The sequence below is a fragment of the Peromyscus leucopus genome, chromosome 5, assembly GCF_004664715.2.
Source record: "Peromyscus leucopus breed LL Stock chromosome 5, UCI_PerLeu_2.1, whole genome shotgun sequence".
Taxonomy (NCBI): Eukaryota; Metazoa; Chordata; class Mammalia; order Rodentia; family Cricetidae; genus Peromyscus; species Peromyscus leucopus.
Window position 1 is genome coordinate 18049789 of NC_051067.1, and position 20979 is coordinate 18070767.

Here is a 20979-nt window from a genome sequence, read left to right on the forward strand (position 1 = left end):
GTGAGATCACGGCACAAAGGGCAGCCTTCTGATTCTGGATTTCTGTTGGATCCAGGCTTCACTGCCTGCTGCCTGAAGAGCCGTGAAAGCATTCCTTTGACACACAACCCCGATATCTAAAAAGACATCCCCATCATACGAGAAAGCCCCACTACTAAGTGCTCAGTACTTGGTACTTAGACTTGATTCTCAAACTTGAGCCACCCATTGCTGAGCCACCCAGAATCCCTCTTGCTGCCCAGCCTGCCCTCCCCTCCAGCCTCCACCCTTCCAGATGAGGATTACACTCCATTTATTCTCCTTTTTGAAATAGAGAATCAAGAGTCACATTTCTGCTCTTGCTTTTTCTGGGCTTATTTCTCTGGGCTATGCAGCAAAATGGCTTCAGGTTGAAAACTCCTTTCCCTGCTCTTCTATCCTTGTGGTTCTGAAGTACTGATAGAGGCCGGACTCAAAGCTCAGATCGAAACGTTCGTGAAACACAATCCAAGAGGCTTGAGACAAAACCCTTGATACAACCTTCTCTTGAATAATGAACTCCCCCAGGACATTTAGTATACGAAGTAGTTTATGGAAGGTAGGCTCATGCCCAGATTGCCAGACACATAGCTTTTATGCACAGAAGCCACACCTGTAACTCGGTAATGGTCCCCAGGAGCGTCATGCTGCCCGGCCCAATTAGGTGCGAAAGCATGCCAGCCAGCAGCCAACTGCTCCGCCCGCAATAATGTTTATGATTCAAAGTGTGGCCTGATTCACCCTTTGCACTTTTCCTCGTGGCCTTTGCAGCTGGGTTCTGGTTGTTCAGCAGATAATTGCTTCAAGCCCAGAAACTTCAGCAAACCTCTCAGGCCCTCCTTCTCTTACTGGGGACAGCAAGAATGCCAACATATTTTTAAGGAGACAAAGAACAATCGCATCACATGCCTTTGCGTAAGAGTGAACAAAACAGCTCTCTCCACATCCGAACACAATGCAGTCAAAAGACAAAACAAGACAGAGGTCAAGTGCGTGCAGACAGTGGGAGGGTCATAGGCTTAATGAACCCAGTAAAGGCTTAGTCGGTGTATTGTGGTTTCTCCTTTGTCGAGAGGCGATTATTGTCAACAAAAGTGACTTAGAATAAGAGATGGTTTAGAGTACACGGTGTCCACTGCGCCTTTGTGTAAGTGAAGGTTGTGCGTGTGTGTGCTGATTTGACTGCTCGCAGGAAAGTCAAGATTGTTCTAGAGCAGAGGCAGGGGTTGCCCGGGTAGAGCAGCCCTGGGCAGATGCTCAGTTGGTAAATGAAGTCGGCAGCTCTTATTCTGCAGAGTGGTTTCAGATCACACTCTTTTGTGTTGTAGTGTAGACCCTTCCTAGCCAGGAGTGGTGAGGCACAACTGTGTTCCCAGCACTTAGGGAGGTGGTGGTAAGAGGGTCCGGGATGGAGTTCCTTCTCAGGTGCATTGCAAGGTTGAGACCAGTCTGGACTGTATGAGACCCTACCCCAGAGGACCAAAATAAAAACAATGAAATAGAACTAATAATATGTCAACAGTGTATCAACATGGGTTGAAGGGCTATTGTCCACAGATGGGTGGGCATCTGCCTTCCGAGGCTGTGAGCATTTAGACCAATGCTCAGATGATCCAGAAACAAGTTCTGTGAGCTGCATACCTGTGATTAACCAGATGCGTACCTGCGATCTAGTGTTTAGAAGCTGGATGTGAAGAATGAGAAAAGTCTTCATTAGAGAGGAAAGGGATAGTTTGGAGAGTGCTCCTGTCTGAAGGCACCCTTGTTCCTGACGGGTACATTCAATATACTTCAAGAGCTGGTTTCTGACAGGTGGGCACAGTTGCTGAGGCAGGAAGGCACACTGGCAGGGAAGGCACACTGGCAGGTGTTTGAGATGCTAGGTGGGAAAGGGAGAGGCTCCTTTAACTCACGTGTTACATTTCGGCTTTGATATTGTGCATTAATATAACATCAGTAGATGATTGCTCATGAAATAATGTATATTCTTACAAATAGCCTTTACCCACTGGGTGCCTGTCAATTGGGTCCAAAGGTAAAGGTTTCTTAGTGGTACTATGTCAAAGATTTAAAAAAAAGTATAATTTTTATTAATAGTGACTCAACCAACCTACTGTGTCAGGTGTCTGTGATATGTGATGTCAGATAATCCAGGACATAGTGAATAAATATCACTGTCATGACCATTTTACAATAAAATAAGGAGTATAGCTTTGGAAAAGTTTTGTGTAGCTTGTCCCAGGCCTCTACTGTGAGTATTCTTTTGGCCTCCCTACCAGACTTTTTACTGAGAAACAGGGTAAATGTTTGCTTTATTGTTGTTGTCTGAGGATGACCTTGAACTTCTGATCTCCTTGCCTCCACCTCCCAAGTGCTGCGATTACAAGCATGTGCCACATGCCCAGTACAGGCAGTGCTGGGGGTCTGAACCCGGGACTTAATAACGCTTGCTAGGAAAGCACTCCACTGACTAAGCCGCATCCTCAGCCCAAGAGATTATTCTTTTAAAAAGCCATATTCTTGACAAGGTGTCTAATCAAAAGTTCCAGCAATCTGCTCCCTGAGTTCACCGCTGCCCATCGCATCTTACTCCTTGAGTGCTCCTCAACTGGGAGAAAATAATCTAACAAGAGAGCAAGGCCTGTAGGCTCAGTAGCCTAAGTACAGGGCTGGAGTGCAGTGCACGTGTCCCCGGGCAAGTGTGTTATATGCTCAGTCATGTCACGAACTGGACTTCCTACAGCAGTGGGAAAGCCGTCCTTTCTATGGCTGTGACATGGGAAGTCGAGAGTGACAGAACCTCCTGAGGTCTATTGCACATTCCAGGTTCTGCAATGATGTGAATCATAAGACAGGAAACACGAACATGTAAAATAGACTTTATCGTTGTCATAAAGAGTAAGGGACGTGAGTTAATCGGACACACAGTTCCTGAAGCACTTAAGGGATAGCTGGCCGCCTGGTAATTGGGCATTAGTGGAAGCAGTTTGTTTAAGGGAGTGTAATTTGTTACGTTCACACAAATATAACACATTTATTGCAGAGCTCTGGTTTGTTGTCTGGATTTGCAGTTGGAGTATGTGCATATTTTTTCTTACTTCCCCCTGATATGTGTTATACACATTTGCATGTATTGTAGCTCGCATATGATATACAAATGCCCCAAGTCCCATGTCTAAGAGATGAGATTTCCTGTTACTAACAAATCAGGTGCAAAGGTGTTCTGTTCTTAGTGTTTTCTCTCTGCAGGATGTGCTGGGGATCCAACCCTGGGGCTTGCATATGCAAGTGTCCTACCATGCAATGACACCCCGAGCCTTTGGAGAGGTCTAGGGAACAGCTTGTCTTGGTCCCCTTTGCTGCCTCCCTGTGGTTGGACCTGGCCAGGGAACTTTGCCAACCCCCCTTTACAAGTCCCTAGTCTAAGATGGTTCCATGTCCCATCCCACCATGCCTCCACTCTTCCAGGTGTACTCATGGCGCCCACACGGAACACCCTGGCAGAGACATAGGAATCACAGAGCTGGACCCTCTGTCCCTCCTGCCACCTCCTGCTGTGACCCAGAGAGACTCTTGGGGATGGGAGCAATGCCCTCTGTCAATCATCTTCTAACAACCTAGTATTTATTTATCTGTGTGTGAGCAGGGAAGCACATGACAGAGGCACATGTGGAAATCAGAAGAACATATGGAAGTTGGTCCTCTCCTTCTACTGTGTGAGTTCCGGGTGGTCGAATTCAGATCGTCAGGGTTAGTGATAAGCGCCCTTACCCACTGAGCCATCTTTCCATCCTGTCTTCAGTGAATCTTGCTTCTAGGTCCCCACCTTTTCTTTCCCCACCAAACTCTCTCTTTCTACTTAACACTCTAGTTACTCTACCTCATTCCGTCTCATGACATGATGCTCCTGTTCATACCATCACCTACCTCCTTAAACCTCCCCCCTCTTGTCTAAACTGTAGCCGTGGCCAATTATAAGGTGAGGCCTTTTGAGATGGGGTCTCATTCTAGCGCAGGCTGACTTAAAACTCACTATGTGGTCCAGGCTGGCCCTGAACTCATGGTCATCCTCCTCCCACTTCGGCTTCTAGAGTGTTCAGATTACTGGTGTGAGTCCCCACTCCTGGCTCATTTATATGTGGTCAGCCTCAGAATGAAGCCTGGGTCAGTACTAGGTTTTTACCAACTACCCCTCTTATGGTGGGGATTGGAGGAGCCATGTGCTTCTCCTCTCCCTTCTTGTTCACCTGCTCATCTCAACAGCTGCCTTCCCTTCTATAATGGTCTCCCCCACTTACCAGGCAGGGGAGACGCCATGATCAAGGAAATGTGCGTTCCACCAGTTTCTGGCAGTCAGCGTTAATTAAGGCTTTGTATACCCTGCTGTGTGATCCTTGGCGGTTCCTACTTGAGAATTTGTAGTTGGCTCGAAGTGGGTGCTGGGATGAATGGATGGCACTGTATCCTGTGTTAAGCCATCCTTGGGCAAGGGGTGGGGAGAAGAGACAGGGGAAATAGCAGCAGGGTTAGGATTTTAGGTAGGATCAGCGCCCAGAATTGAGCAGAAGAACAATACTCAGAGCTGCCTGTAGGGGCGCACGGCCCTGGGGTGGGCCCAAGACCTTAAGCAAGGACTGCTATCGTGGAGCTCTCTCTCTCCTCAGAGAGATTTGATTCTGGGGGAGCAGACCCTTAGCAGAAGTGATCAGTGCATCCCCAGCCCCGGACTGCTATGACTCCCGTGCTTGGATTTTTCTGTGTCCTAAGAGTAGTTCCTAAGATCATGCGGCTGGCCAGGATGTATCATTATCTCATAACTAGTGCATCAGCCACATCCCACCACATCCACATCTCTTCTAATTTGTAAGTGAGTAACGCACGCGCAGGCACTGTCTGGAACATGAACCTGGCTGGTGATTTCAAAGCACTTCTATCCTCCTGACAGGCTTTAACACGCACTGAAACAGGCTTTTTGAAAGGAGGGGGCATGACTTTCCCGGTTTACCATTCAGAACATCTGCTGGTGCCTCATGCCAGAAGTTAAAGGAAAGTGAAGCAGTTGCCGCTTGGCTTTAAAAATGAAAAGCTTTAAAAGTATCTTTTTCTTTAAAGAGGCAAAACAATGAGTGAAGTGTATTCCTAAGGAAACAATGGGATGTCTCAAGACTGTTAATGGCATGGGAGGTTGGGAGGGGTGAAGAGGAATTAGGAAACAGACATCTGGGGCTTACGGAGGCCCCTTTGGGAAAAGCGGGGAGCAATCCCAGGTAAACTTCACTTTCCCTGTTACTCTGCAAAAGACAGAGGGGGCCCATCTATCCGCTGGGGCCAAAACAGAGATGTGGGCGACATGTTGTTCTTTGCCAATACTGAGCACAAATAAGGCCATCCGTGATGGGGATAACAGTGCCTCAACTCCCTTGGTGTGGACTGGGAAAGCTGTACAATTTACAGATTGAGAACCCTGAAAGACATGAGGGTTTACCACTGCCTGACTAGATTCCACCCGCAAACAAAACAAAACAAAACAAAACAAAATTATTTCTACTTGCATTCCCCCTGAGTTGCAGACAGGTAGGTATTAAGTAATTGGCCAGCTCTCTGGTAGCATCCTGTTCTAAGGTCAGAATTGGCGTGGCGGGGTGGGAGTGGGGGTGGAGGGTGGGGTGGGGTGATGGTGGTTATCTATATTGTTGGAAGGCTGGGAATACACTGAAAGCCTCAGGGAATCCTGCCCCACCTCCCACCCTGTGTCAGTAACCTACAGGCACAGGTCTTTCTTACTGTTGGTGTCCAGATGATTCTGGGCGAGTCATTTGCTCTCTGACCCTCCTTAAGTTGAAATAGCAACATTCTGCGCACATATTAAGGTGGTGGGGGTGGGGTCCTCTTTGGACTCCCAGAGTAATCTCACAAGCAAGCAAAAGATTCTCGATTTTATCTTATCTCATTGGGCCTAGAATTTTCAGCTTTCCAAATTGTATGGAGATAAAAAAAAAAAAAGAAGAAGAAGAAAAAAGGCAAATACAGGGGCCAGTAGACCCCCAAGATAGGTCATGTTATAAGCATCAAAATATATGACTTCAGTCTCCAGGTCTCACTTCAGCCCCCAGAACGATGGCTGACATTTCACTCTGATTGGCGTGTGCATTCAGGCTCCATGGAAGCTGTTTCCTGATTCATAGCTTAGAGGTGATTAAGCTTGTGAAGTACTTCAAGGCCATTACTCTCATTCATTTATTGCAGACAAACATTTGTTGTTGAATGAATGGTGACTTTGATTTAAAAACACCACCCAAGCATAAAACGCTGGCAGCTTGCAGATAGCAATTTTTTGATTTGTGCTCCTAAAGGAACTTCATTAGCAAACTCTCATGAATCTTGAACCTCTAGGAGAATAATCCCTGCCTTTGTTGGAGTTTTAAATTTAGAATAATCAGACAATAGTGAGACATTCTGTTCAAAGCATTCCTTTTAGGCTACCCATTTATTATACCCACTCTTAAGAGAAGATGGATTTGATTCGCGAGGAACATTCACTTGGGGGATTTTTTTGCATAACTAATACCAGGGAAAATTTTTCTAAAAGTTGTGTCTGCTGCTTAATATTATTAGACAGGCAACTTTTAATTATCCGTGCTAATGTGGCGTAATCAGTGGTGTGTATACCCCAGGATCGTTTCCTTTGACTATGGGGAGCATCATATGATGCTTTTGTTTTATTGTGTGTGGCTTTGCTTAGATATTAAAATTACACTGCATTCTTTATGGGCACCATTCACATAGACAGAAAGTAGACAGGAGAGGAAGAGTCAGCTAGCATTCTCAAATTGATTGCCAATAACACACAACATGAGTCATCTCAAGGCTCTCAATGGTTTGTGTATGTATGTTGTTAGTACGTGTGTGTGTGCATGCATGTGTGTGTGTGCATGTGTGGAGGCCAGAGGTCAACTTCAGGTCGCATTCCTCAGGACACCATCCACATTATTTTTTGAGACAGTGTCTTTATTTGGCCTGGAAACTTGCCGATTAGTCTAGGCTGGCCAACCTTCAAGTCTTCCCAGCATTGGGGTTACAAGAGCACCACTCCACCTGGCTCTAAAAATGTTTTTAAAGCGTGGGTTCTGGAGATGGAACTCGGAGCCTCATGCTTTCAGGGTAAGTACTTTACAAACTGAGCTCTCTCTCCAGGCCTATTAATCAAGATTGGTAGAAAAGAACAGGGATTAATTTTCTGTAGCTTCATAAGAACAAAGACCAAATCATTTTAAGATGATTACCATCACTTTCAAGATATCCATGCATGGCACGTTACTCATTTTGAAGGTTGTTTTGCTTTTGAGACAGGGTGTTGATACACATTTCCAGGTGCCCTTAAACTCTCAGCAATCCTCCTGCTTCAGCCTTCTGAGTGCTGGGATTACAGGCGTGTGCTCCCACACTCTACTAAAGTTTCCTGAAAGCAAATATGCTTATTGACCACTCCAGTGACAATTAGTAATGAACACTGTCCCTTTAGTGATTTCTCAAAATGTGCCCCCTGTGGAATGTCATGGGAGAAGAGAAGGGCTGGTATCTGGACACAGTAACATTTCCAAGTAATTCCACCTTTTGTTGTGATGGTTGTTTCTGATTATTATAAAAACACACCTGCTGTCCTTTATCAATTGAGCTTGTATGTGGGAGCATGTGGGAGCATGTGAGAGCATGTATATCTATGTGGAGGCCACAGATGAACCTCCAGTGTTGTCCCTCAGGAGCTGTGCAACTTGTTATTTTGAGACAAGGTCTCTCATTGGTGCCCGAGCCTTGCTGATTAGGTCAGCCTGGTTGTCAGGGATCCCTTAGGATCCGCCCCTCTCCTCTACCCCAGCACATGTGTGCCACCGTGCTCAACTTTTTATGTGGGGGCTGGTGAGCCAATTCAGGTTCTCCTGACTGTCTGCCAAGCCCGTTACCAGTTGAGCTAGCTCTCTAGACCCTCAGTGTGTTCTTTAACATAACAGGCAGCCATGGGAGCTTCGAATAGGAGCCTTTCCGAGTTTGGAGACTCCTGGGTGTAAGAGCATTTTTCTGTATCAGCTAACCTTGAGGACCTTTCACTCCGGCCTCATTCATCCTCCATGGGGGCCCTCCTGTTGAGTGATTGGTGAGATTGCCTGCTTAAGGCCTTGATAGGCAATGATGGCTGTTGAGACCTGGAGAAGTCTGGCAGTGCAAATGTGTTACAGATCTTTGAGGCTGGGTCAGTCTTGTTAGGTGGATGGACACCTCGGAATCTTTGGCTTCTGGTTGGGCATGGGTGCATGGCAACCTCATCATTGCCTTCTACTGGACTGGCCACCAGTCACCTGCCAGTCCGCTTTGCCTGCTCCCCTCTCCACAGCTGTCCCTGTGGTACAGCTCTGCCACAGCTGTGCTGACACACCTAGATACTTCCTCCTTCTCAGCTGGACAGCGAGCAAGGGGGCGGGTGTGGCTCTGGAGTGGAGGCCAGTTTCTCTGCAGGACAACCTCGCTGCCAAATGTTGGCATTCAGCAGAGCGAGCCCCACCTTGTTTGTGAACAGATGTTATCTCAGGGCCCCATTCTGCTGGCCTTCAGGAAGCCATGGGCTTTGTTTAGTCCTCAACCGTTGCCCTATTTAGAGCTACTCCATAGCAAGGCAGGGAAGAGCAATGTGTGAGAGCAGGCCTGGCCATGCATGCTTGTATCATTTTATTTGAGACAGTATCTCTAGGCCGGGCTATGTAGCCAAAAGATGACCTTGAACTTCACAGTGCTGGGGTTCTTGCCATGGTACTGGGGATGGAACTTGGGGTTTCCTGACTGCTAGACAAGTACTCAGGACCATGTATGTACTCTTATTTATATAATTGAACCCAGTGCGATGCTAACCTTCTTAACAGGTATCAATGAACCTGAGAATCAAACCAGTAACAGTTATCTCCTTTAAAAGAATACATGTATTTATTTTGAATACTTGAATGTTCCATTCTGAGAAACAGGAGGGGGAATATTACGAGAAGAAAATCAAGAGAGAAAGGAGAAAAGGGAAGAAGAGAAGCAAAGAAAGGAAAGAGGAGGAAGGGGGAGAGAGGAGGAAGGGAGAAGCTTGAAACAAAATGACAGCATCTCACTATAGAGTTCCATATTGCCCGGATCATTGGAAAGCTGTGGCCTTGTAAATATGCCACAGTGGCCACCAGATCCTCCAGCCTGCGATGAGCTCCATGGCATGTGTTAACGGTCCTTCCTACCTCAACTGTTTCTTATTCAATCCTAGGCTGCTCAGTTCCACTTCCAGCACAGCTCAGAGCTCAGTAGCTTCTGTTTGATGTCCCTGGCCAGAGACATGCACCTGCCCGCTTAGTCAAATAGTTCTCAAAGGGCCTTCTCCCCTACCTTAGATTTCACAACGCCACTGGTAACATTCAGGGACATGCTTCCCCTTGTGTTGAAACAGCTCTGTGCAGCCTGTTGGGGGATCTACAGTGTTCCCAAAGGTGGAAGGCATTCTTTGAGCAAGTAGATAATATTTTCCTGGATGGGCATTGCTGCAATAATGGTGCCTGGGAAAAGAGGTGGTCTGCAAATGCTTGGCAAGTCTTAGGGACAAGCATGAATGTGTGAATGTGTCTTACCCCTTGAACACACTCATGGCCGACAATCTTCCTTACAAAGCCTAAGCAAATTCTCTTCCTTCCCCTTGGAGGTGCTTATAAGCCCCAATTTGCTCCCCTCGACTCTCGCAGAGAAGAACATAAGCTCCACGCCTATCAGGCCAGAGTGGCTGCTCTCTTCTGCTGGGAGCAAGACTGAGGGGTAGGAGGTGGCATGTCGTAGGAGCAGTCGGTCTGTCACCCAGTCTCCGCAGATGAGCGAAGGCAAGGCAGCCATTCAGAGAGAAGGCGGTTTGATGTCACTGAGACTTGGCTGGGTGGCCCAGCTTGTTCCAACAGCTCCCTTGCAAGAGCTCATAAAAATGGTTAGTGTTTTGGTGAGCAGGTCCAGCCTATGGGAAGCAGAGCCTTTGTTGAAGACGTCTTAGATTTGTATTACCTTTACGAAGCGATCCCCTGTTACAGAGGTTGCTGATGGATTTGATGCAGTCTCCAAAAGGTGCTTTGGGTAGGAAATGGGTTCTGTCCTCATTTTCCATGAGATTAGCTGAGGAAGGGGAAAGACTCATTAAGCACTTCAATAAACCCCCCTAACTCTACCCCAAAGACAGTCTAGTCACTGTATAAAAAGTCAAACATACTTTCGTATCACATTGGACAACAAACTCACTTGCCAATAGATTTTTGTACCAGTGGAAAAGTAGGTTTATTGAAATAGAGTTTATACACCACTGTTACAAGGCTCCTTTACAGTACTTCAATTTTAATGTTACTGACCATGAAAGCCAGCTTGTCACCTGAACTCACAGACCCTGTTTCCTCAACATAGTTGCATACGCTAGTACCAGACACTAAATCTCAGGTAAGGTGGCTTTCATATCTTTGAAGACAGGTTCCTGTGTATCCCAGGCTGGCTTCTAACTTCCTATGTAGTCATGGACAATCTTGATTTTTCTCATCCTCCTGCCTCCACCTCCCCGGTGCTGGGAAACCAGGCCTATGCATCACTATGGCTGGTTTACCCAGTGCTAGGGATTAAACCCAGAGCTTTGTGTAAGCTAGGCAAGCACTCTGTCGAATGAGTTACATCCTCTGCCTCCCATGGTGGCTTTAAAAAAAAATCACAGTTTTAATAGAAAATAAACAAGGCAATTAGAGCTTCCCTTGCCAGGAAGGAAGGGCTCACCAGATAATGCCTGCCTGGCCTCCAGCTCACTAGCCTATGAAGTGTGAACAAAATAGAGGCTTGTGGTCCAGCAAGATGGCCCAGCAGGTGAAACTGTCTTTCACCAAGCCTGGCTACCTAAGTTCGGTTCAGAAACCCATGTGGTAGAAGGAGAGAAGTGTCTGCTGCATATTGTCCTCTGAACTCCACATATAGGCACACAAGATAAATAACAAATAAGAATAATTTTAAACAGCAACAAAAATAAGGCCTTTCCTAACACAATACAGTGTTAGAGCCCACACAGAGGCGACTTTACTACTGGTAACCAGCAGGAAACACCAATCGGGCAACGTAAGAGCATTTAACAATATAATTTGCTTTTCTTATTTTCTCTCAACACCCAGTTTCCCAGAAATATCCCGTCCCTGTAAAATTCTTCATTAGCCATTCCTCCCTCACCACCTATCATTCAGGCATTTCCCTGCAGATTAGGGTTCCCAATAAAAAAGAAACCAGTGTAGAGAAAGGGACTCACAGCCACAGGGAAGCCCATTTATCGCTAGGACAGTGTAAATGGAGAGCGCGAAGGAAGGTTCAATGATTGAAAATGATATTGGTCGGTGCTGACCATGTATCCCAGCCAGTACACTGATGTGGGTTGAATAATTCCGTTTGATGAGATTTGGTGGCGTGTGGCCATCAGTCTATCTTGGTTCCCTAAGCCTTTTATCCACCACCTCCATATTCAGACCCAGTCAGGTCCACAACATAACTGGAGGAGCTTGTAAAAGTAGCCCACCTGGGATTGCTCTTTATACCCGCATCAAAGGCTTAGCAGCCTCATGTTCTGACCTTGGTCTTGTGCAGAAGGAAGACTTTCCCACAAAGCCTATGCCCAGCAAAATGTAATTACAGAGTCTTTAATTTTTGGTTTTCTAAAATGAATGAAGTGTTTTTCTCATCTAATTTGGCTCTCTGTTTAGCTTCTCTCGAACAGTGGAAACCTGAAGAGTGCCTCAAGTTTTCAGGATTCCAGTATATTTACATTTTATTTAGTTTCCCATTCTTAGTGATCAGTGTTGGCCTTAGAACTTCATTTGTCTTAGAAAATTCTTTTTATTTTTACTTATTTTATTTTTTAATTTGTTTTGGGGTTATTAAGATAGCATCCCATATACCCCAGGCTGGCCTGGAACTTGTGATGTAACTTACAATGTCCTTAAACTTCTGTTTTCTCTGCCTCTATCTTCTGTGTGCTGGGATTTCACACTTACACCACGATGCTGAGCTTAGTGGAATATCCTGTGGCACCATCTTAAGAACTGAATGATTGAGAAATGAAGCCACGTGGGACCTTCAAATTTTTTATTCTAATTCCAATCCAAGTTAATGTCACTTTTCAAAGTGGTAAAATAAACCTATCCTACCCAAGTAACTCATTCGTTAGTGGTGAATGAAATGTAAACTCACTACTGTGAGAAAAAAAAAGGATAGTATAGTATGTATTTAAAACTTCCCCTCTGCAAAACAAACACACCAGCTTCAGATGGCGTCCATCTTCTTGATTCTAAAATGACTGGTCAGTTTGAAAACATATGGAGCTTACTGCCGGCAGGAATATAGATTGATATATTCATTTTGGAAACCAGTCTGATGTTATCGTGGAACAGTGTATATTCATATACTCCCGGGCTGAACCCCAGGGAAATGTGTGCTTATGTGTATTGCTTCTAATAGGCACAGCATGTTTCTAGCAGGAAAAAAAAAATGGAAGCTGGAGAAATGTGAAAGTCCATCAATAGAAGGGAATATATATATATATGTATATATATACATACATATATATATACACACACACACATACACACACATATTTTCACACTGCGAAACTGTTAAAAGAAAAACTGACATGAGTTAAATTTAACAAAGTTTACTTAAGAAAGAAAAAAAGGTTCTAGAAACGGGCAGCATTCCAGAACAAAGATGGTTTGGAAGGCTCCACCCTACCACATTTACAGGGTATATTTATAGCCTAAGAAAAGGAAGTGACATGCAGACAGGACTTGATTGGCCACAATTGCCATTGGGCTTCTGTACACATGGTCTGATCTGTTGGTAGCCTCTGATTGGCCGAACCTTGACTCTTGTGATTGGCTGAGACTCAGTTGCCTGGTTATGTGCCTGTACTCTATGCTTAGATTAGATTCTAATTTGTTTCTACATCAAGCTAGGACATAGCTCTACCATGTGCAAAGGCTGCATTGGGCCAGATTTTACCACCCAAGTACAAAGTCAAGTTTAAGCCAAATGGATTCAGTTTAGCAACACAGTGGAATATTATATAGTGAAAATGAGCAAACTCAAGTCACCCAAAACAAATCCAGTAAATCCTAACAAAAACGTCATGAGGATCTGCAAAAGACTGTATATGCAGCATGACAGAATTACTTAACACATTGTACAATCTGAGAGTGTCCCTCAGTGGGTAGAGTTCTGGCCTAGCATGCATGTAGCCCTGGGTTCAATCTCTAGCACCATATAATCCAGATGTTCTGGTGTATGCCAGTCATCTCAGCACTCAGGATGTAGAGGCAGGAGCATGACAAATATGGGAACATTTATGTAGTAAGTTAGAAATCCAGTCTGGGCTACATGAGAACCTGTCTTTAATTAAAAGCAAAAACATCAATTTAAAATCACACGTTTTAGGGAACAGTGAATAAAAAGCAAAGAGCAGCAGTTTACTTTGGGAGAGAAAGCAGCAGGATACTTTGGGGAAGAAGCAATCCGTGGAGTGTTCCCATCACCAGGGTTGTCAGGGACCTGGCAGTCATGGGCTTCTGATGTGGTATGTGTATTATATCACATTGTTCTATAGGCTTCACTTTTTACATAGTACAAATATTTTCAAAGCTATAGCATAGAGCACAGTTCTCCCTTTTTTGCTCCCACTCTCTGCCTATTACAGATGATAGTCCCTTTTCTTTTATATGTGTGTATGTGCATACATGTATGTGCATGTTTGTGTGTGCCTGTGTCTGCAAAGGACAGAGATCAACCTCCAGTGTTGTTCTTCGGGAGTTACCAACCTTGTTGTTGTTGTTGTTGTTGTTGTTTTTTTTTTTTTTTTGAGAAAGTCTCTCATTAGTTCAGCACTAGCCAAATAGGGTAGGCTGGTTGGCTACCAAGTCCCAAGGGTCTGCTGGCCTCCATCTCTCCAGCAATGGGATTGTAATCACATACCGTGTGTGGCGTTTTTTTCAGTGTGGTCTCTGAGGGTGTAGCTTAAGTCCTCCTGCACATGCACAGCTAGAACTTCACCAACCGAGCAGTCTTGCTGGCCCTCATCTTGTCTGTTCATAGTGTCTGGAGACCACACGGAAGCGGTTCGAAGCTGTGATTCCTCCGTGAAGTCCCCAGGTTCATGGCTAGGAAGAGGTCACCAGGAGAGGCTCACACCAGGAGCTCGGTGGAGTGGGTCACACAGGACAGCAGCGCTGCCTTTATTCCTACTTAAAGCTAGAAAATCTTGCAGCCTGGATGAATGAAAATCCACTAGAGCGGATTCCGTGACCTCTCAGAAAAATCTGTATTTATTGTCCCAACAGTGACTAATGCTTCTGCGGTGGGTCATTTGCCAAAGATGTTATTATGAAAAGCTTTTTCCTTGGCAGCCCACAGTTCTCTTTTGAGCAACATGTGGCCTTTGGAGCCAGTGAGGCAGGAGTTGGCATGTGTGCAAAGATGTCACAGGTACACAGGCAGGCAGATTGTCACGGCCTCAACACTCCAGGCTTGAAAAATTCAAGGTGGGGATGTGAGAACGCAGGGCATGTGGGAATGAAAGTTAAGATAACACAGGAGATGGAAGCCAGGGTGGGGGTTGCTGCCTGCCTGAGATGTGGACCCGCATCTGAAGGGAGGGCCAGCTGGGATTGGTTTCCCACAGCCGCCTGGCATGTCAGCTTACAGCAATCTATAGTTCCAGTCTCAGGGCATCCAGCACTCTCTGGCTTCTGCAGGCACTGGGCACACACACAGAATGCACATGCATACATGCAGGCAAAACACGCTGGCACAACATAAAAAACAGCAAATCTTTAAAGAAAAAGAAAGAAAGAATATTATTCAGAAAGGCTTCAGTTCAGCATGGTCCTGGGAGCCTCCGAGAACAACCTTGGATTTTCCTGAAACAGCAATGTCAAGAGACTGGAGGGGAGGGTTTGTCTGTTTATTTAAACCTTATTATTAAAACTCCTTTTTATTTAAAAAAAATTATGCTGTGTGTGTGTGTGTGTGTGTGTGTGTGTGTGTGTGTGTGTGTGTGTTGGGGGTACCGATCTTTTTGGAGACTTCAGATGGTGTTAATTAGGGCCACAGCGCTGCATAACCACCAGTCTTATTTTATGTTCACAGGTTCAGACCTCTTACACTGAATTTCTCTACTGTCACCCTTTCTACTCAAGCAAAATCGTCAAGGAAAGGTCTGCTGGGAAGGAAGCGACTGCCTGTGGCTTTGCACTGTGATGAAGGCAAATGGTACAGGTGAGTAGGCTAAAGCCTGTCACCAAAGTCATTGTCACTGTGTCTTGAAATCCCAAGAGTCTAGTGAGTGTACATCACTAGCTCTCCATGAAGATGCATATGTGCACACACACACATGCACACAAACACAGGCACACACACATACACATGCGCACACACAGGAACAATATCTCTACATATCTACACATTATCCTTCTACTTATTTTTCTGGAGTCTTTCATGAAAGGGAACTGTTGCTTTTATGGACATATGTAAAAGTGTGGTGTGCATGCTTGTGTGCAGGCATGCTCACATGTAAGTGCAGTACACATGTTGGTGTGCATGTAGCGCTCGGAGCTTGACATTGGAAGTCTCCCTCGATCACTCTCCACGTTATGTATTGAGGAACAGTCTCTCAACTGAACCCAGAGCTAATGTGACCAGGGTAGCCAGCCCGCTTGCTCAGGGGAACCTCTGTCTCTCCCTTTGGTTGGAATTGCAAGTGAGTTCCCGGGCCCACCTGCCTTTTATGTGGGTCCAGGGATCTGAACTCTGGTTCTTTATTCCTGCACAAAAATGTGCTTTATCCACTGAGCCATCTGCTCTGAAAAGTCCCTTAAGTTTTCTTTTTTTTTTAGTAGAAAAAAATAGTTTTTATATATTTTGAGGTGACTAATGCCATGTGTGACAAGACGATAAGTAGGGGATAATTCTGATGTGATATTCAGCTGTAGGGACACTGCCAGGCAGTATGCAGTGTAATATAGAATTTTATATATGTATATGTATATATATACATATATATAACATCATCTGATACTTGTTTCTCTTGACAGTCAGCATCATTCAATGGCAATGTCGTTTTTACAATGTCATGTTCCCTGATTATATAATTTTCCAGCAAGCAGATGCATTGAAATTTCACTGACTTGATCATCTTCTGCTGGAATTGAATTGTTTATATATATATATATTTAACTTTTATGGTATCAGAAAGTTCTTGTAACTGTGGCAGTCCCCATTATTAATGGCTTCCTCAGGATGATTGCCTACCAGTGAACTGCTGAATGGAAGAGTTTTCAGCTTGAAGAGTTTCAGTACATGTTCCTAAGTTACTTTCCAATCAAACAGTAGTAGATTTCATTTCCAGAGGAGGTGTAGAAGCAGATCTCTGTCCTCAAAGTCCTGGATGCCAAGGGCTCTGGAAGCAGAAAGGGTGCTCACTTCCAGATGAGAAATGACTTGTGTGTGTCCATGTGTGGTGTGTGAAGGGACATGTGTGCACACACAGGAGGGATTCGCTTGCAGAACATTCTGCTTTCTAGAACTTGACTTCTGGAGACAGAAGCACACTTGAAACTTGCCAGATTTGGACATTTGAGAAATAACACTAAAACAAGGAGGCCTGTAAAAGCCCTGGGGAACTGTGAGATCTTTCTTTCCAGCCAAGTATAATTAGACAATTGTGAAATCACTGAATAGCCAGCATTTTCCAGAGAAAAGGGAAGGTTTTCACTGCTTAAAAAGAATGAGGAGAGAGCTCATAAACATCCTTCAGGTGGAGCAATCTGAAGATGGAATTCTCATTATTAGGAATGTGCATGTGTCTGGGACTGTCTAGCATGCGTGTATAGGCTGGGCCCAGTATCAGGAAGTTGGTTGCCTTGTATGACATAGAGGCTACTGGTCCCTAGAATCACTACTGGGGCTCAGACGACAGCCCTGCTCTTTTCTCAAAGACAATATTTTAAGTTTGCATTTGTAAAATGTAGATTAAAAATAGTGCCCATTGCGTGAGGTGATGCTCATGTGACTGTATTTGGCAACTTTATTCTCATTAAAGTCCTGTGTTAATAGAACATGTGTTGATACTAGAAAATGATTGACTGTGGTCCAGGTATGGTGATGCATACCTATGATCCCAGCACCCAGGGGTAGGAGGATCAGGAATTCAAGGACTGCTTGCATTACGTGAGACCATATGGAAAGAAAGCAGAAACAAAATCAATACTCCCTCCAGAAAATGGGGCTGTAGAGGTTGGCTCAGTAATTAAGAGTGCTTGTCCCACTGTCATGGAAACCAGAGTTCAGATCCCAACATTCGTGTGTGTGTGTGTGTGTGTGTGTGTGTGTGTGTGTGTGTGTGTATGTGTGTATATATATATATATATATATATATATATATACACATACATACATTCTGGAAAACGCCTATAGCATCAGCTCTGAGAAGGAGTTGAGACAGAATTCCAGCCTAGTCAAGAAGATGTAAAACCCAAGGATCAGGGAGAGACCCTGCCTGAAAGAAATGGATGGAGAGTGGTAGAGGACACCCAAACCCCCTGCTGGCATCTGTGGGTACATACCCACATTTCCCTGCACACACACATGTACTTACGCAGACACACATAACAAGCAAGCCCTTTAACAGAGAAGATAATTGTGATAGAAATAAACAAATAACACATGGTGCTAACCACAGTGGAACTCTGCTTTATGAAATTATTCTTCTCTTCTTCCTCCTCTTCCTCTGCGTCATCCTTTGGTGTCTGAAGGAACTTCATGGCTTTATTAGCATGCACTGAGTCAGTACTGCCCAGGAGAGACTCCACTGAATATCTTCAAAGATAAGACACGTTTTCCACAGGGTTTAAAATTATTACTCTACCTGCGGGCTAGGGCACCCAAGCATCAGTCCTGCCAGGTCACCTTGTACCAGTCCTGTGTAATGGGTTCTCATTCCTACCCAGACTGCCTCACCATGGTACAGAGAGTGTCTCAGGCTACGAAGGCTTCAGGTCTTTTGTGAGTCACGCAGCAAGGGTCCCTAACTTTCTGGAGCCACGTGTGAATTGATCCACGTGGCTCTTGTCCTTCTCCTATCGATAAACAAGCTTCCTTTCATGAACTGAATGAATGAAAAGGTAGGGGAAGAACTTTCTCCTCCTGACCTCTTGGCAAAGTGTGCTCTAGCCTACAGATGCAAAAGGAAAAGCTAGATGAGCTGGAGAGATGGCTCAACAGTTAAGAGCACAGGCTGCTCCTCAGAGGACCTGGGTTCAATTCCCAGCACCCACATGGTGGCACACAACAGTCTGTAACTCTAATCCCAGGAGATCTGGCGCCCTCTTCTGGGCCTCCTCAGGCACTGCATATACTTGATACACAGACATATGGATGCAGGTAAAACACATACACACATAAGATAAAAATATATAAAATCTAAAGAAAAAAAGAAAGAAAGCTGGGTTCAGAGTCACTTCACCCTTTGGCCACATACTGAGATTGAAAAATGGGAGGAAAGAGGGCCAAACACGATTTTTCAGGAAATGAGACAAACACAGAGCCACCTGGATGGCTTCAGCCCCTGCCTTCCACCGGGTCTTCCACAGCTGGTTTGTGTATGTTGGCGCTGTATTTACCAGGGCCTTAATCTCCAGTCTCATTCAGACAGCTTTGTACTTAGCAGAAGGGAACTTCTGAATTCCTAATTAAGGCAATTTTTTGCTGAAGACAGCCTCTTCAATGTCATAAGTGAATCTCTCCTAGGTAATGGTGAGAAAGCATAAGAAAACAAAGCGTGTGTTTTAGGCAAGTATGTATGTTGGCTAAAGGAATTCAATTCATGGGAGAGAGGACAAAAAAAATAATGTGTGTTTCCAAATATACATTGTAGAAAGAGTTGGTTGTATTCTGCCAGACTCAGAGGAAGCATCTCGTGCATGTAGGTAGGAAGGCCGCATGTAGCTGATGCAGGGGTGGAATGACACCACCATGGGACAGCTGTGTTTGGATAGCACCTAGTGTCCTCAGTGACACAATCAACAGAGACTCAAACAGGGAGGAAGAAAGGGGCCTTAAGAGACTCCAAGGCTGCTGTGCAGAAATGCAGGCCTCACAGTTACCCAAAACTTACCAGAATAAAGGCCTCCAGAGCGGCAGGGGAGCAGGGAGTGTTATTTTAGTCTATCTAGTGGTGTGGTAACTCGGAGCTGACATCCTGCAAGTTTTGGCTCTTCTCTGTTCTTCAGGTATGGTGATACAAACCCTTTTCTCCCCATAGCCATGTAGAAGAACATCTTTAAAATCAACAGAGTGTTGCTGAAAAGTGAATTCTCAGAGTTCCCTATGGAACCTAGGGTACCCTAGGGTGTGGCCAGTCCCGAGTGAAGCCATGGCTTTTGGTTTGTGAGAAATAAAGACTGTGCTTTCCTATTGGAAGGCCTCCTCATTCAGTCATTCGCCACACGTTCATCTATTTGACAAATGATCTGTGCAAATGATGTTAGGCATTGTAGAAGTGGAAGGGGCCAAGGGTTGGCCCTAATGGAGCTTTCAAAGCTAAGGTTGATACTATCAAACGCACAAGGACTGCCTGGAGTGAACAGGGGCATGAGCTGGACTGTTGAAAATGGGCATCTGGAATGAGAAAGTGGAGAAACTGAGGACCTGTGGGTGAGGAAGGCATGAAGCAGAAAGACCCAGAGATTAGATTGGGACCAGAGATGGAGTGTTTTTTGCTACATCCAGACTGGAAAATGATGAAGACAGGGACAGGAGTGTGCTGCATGTCTTCCCTCCAGGGGACCCTTGTTTGGGTCATGAGTGATGTGCATTTACTCATCTCTCAATAGAAGTGACTTAAGCAGCACGTCTCTCTCACAGTGTATGTCACTGGGCAGGGGATCTTCTGACTCCTGTAGTGTATACATGTTCAGAGCATAGAAGCTGCCTTGGTGGATGTTACACCCTGGTCTTTCCTTATCCTCACAGGAGATGCTCAAAGGTACACATCTCAAAATGCAAATAGTTCTGAAGCTAAAGACTTCTACGTTTTTTGTATATATGCACACACATGATAAAAGTTATCTTATAAATTATGCACTATAGTACTAAAATATAAGTTATGACAATATGTTGTAATACACATCCGTGCTTCATGGCCATGATTAAGTAAAATAGGATTCTTCAGCATAGGCAACTGCAAAACCATGGCAGTGGATCTGAAAACCAAGGTGGCTTCTGAGTTACTAACAGGAGGGTAGCAAATACCGTGTGTACACACAAATCCAAGGGATGCTTCATGTCTCAAATAGGAAAGAGTGAGACAGTATGAGATTTCAGGATGCTTTTCAGAATCTGTCATTTGTATGTTTCTAGAATTTTCTTTTTAGTAGTTTCCAATCAGTGCTAACCTGGGTAACTAAAACCATGGAAAACAAACCTGTAGATAGGGGATTTCTTTAATTTCTTTCTTTAATAATGAAAAATTGCTTCAGCAGGATTCATTTATCTTCTTTTATGAGCTCTCTCTCTCTCTCTCTCTCTCTCTCTGTGTGTGTGTGTGTGTGTGTGTATGTGTGTGTGTGTGTGTGTGTGTGGTGTTTGTGCATATTTGTATATGTGCACATGAGAGACACACACACACTAGAGGTTGATGTCCATTATCTTCTTCAGTCACTATCTTGTATTTTGAGACAGCATCTCCCACTGAATGTGGAGTTCATCTGTTCAGTTAGGCAAGCTGGCAAATGAGCTGTCTGACCAGGGTTCTATCTACCTTCACCTCCTCAGCACTGGTACAGCAGATGTACCCCACCACATCTGGATTTCATGTGGGTACTGGGAATCCAAACTCAGGTC

The 20979-nt window shown here is 44.8% G+C and overlaps 1 protein-coding gene across 10 annotated transcripts in view; it reads left to right on the plus strand.

Annotated features, from left to right (window-relative positions):
* The window catches only part of Atxn1 (ataxin 1), a 415680-nt gene that overhangs the window by 158659 nt on the left and 236042 nt on the right, over positions 1-20979 (plus strand). For all 10 annotated transcript variants that reach the window (XM_028867699.2, XM_028867693.2, XM_028867696.2 and 7 more), the window contains one exon: positions 15229-15357. The gene's annotated coding sequence lies outside the window, so the exon portion shown is untranslated. The remainder of the gene's footprint in view (positions 1-15228; positions 15358-20979) is intronic.